We start from the raw sequence: 676 nt of genomic DNA on the forward strand, positions 1-676 counted from the left end.
CGGCCAATCAGCAGTGTCCAGGGCGGTGCAATGACCTCACTGGGTTCTACTCTCTCGCCCCTCCCCCACGTGGTTTTTGCTGCTGGTAGTCCGGAGTAGGAAAGTTTGGGGTGGGGGGAGGGGAAGAGAAAGAGTGATGTCACCTTTCCCTCGCTTGATTGGCTGTCGGGTGGTCAGGACTACGACCAATCAGCCACCTCAGAAAGTCTGGCGCGGCCCCGCGGAAAGCCCTGTTGCCACCGGGAGGGGAGAGAATGTGCGTGTGTGGGTTGGCGCGCGCTGCAGTGTAGTCAACCGACAGAACCTGGGGTTTGGGGGCCCTGAGGACAAGTTCCCTTTCCAAGACTTTTGACATGTAATGGCGGTGCAATTTTCTGACAGCACTCCCAGGCATGGGCCGGGGGGGAGGGGGGCACGAAATGGGAAATGCGGTATTTCCTGGCGCTTCACACCGCATTCTGTGGAGAGCTCCACTTTCTGGGGTTCACATCTTGCGAGAGCGAGATTTTTTAAGTGTGTGTGGGGGGGGGGAGCGGTCACACTGGGGAGGAGAGGGGTATGCCCTGTCAGTAGTAGATTCTTGCTGCCCAGATACGGGGTTTACACCAGGTGTTAGCCTGTCTAGTGCATCCATACTCTGTCCATGTTGGATTTGCCCTGGATAAAGAGGGTAATG

This window comes from Cnephaeus nilssonii, assembly GCF_951640355.1.
Source record: "Cnephaeus nilssonii genome assembly, chromosome: 20".
Classification (NCBI taxonomy): Eukaryota; Metazoa; Chordata; class Mammalia; order Chiroptera; family Vespertilionidae; genus Cnephaeus; species Cnephaeus nilssonii.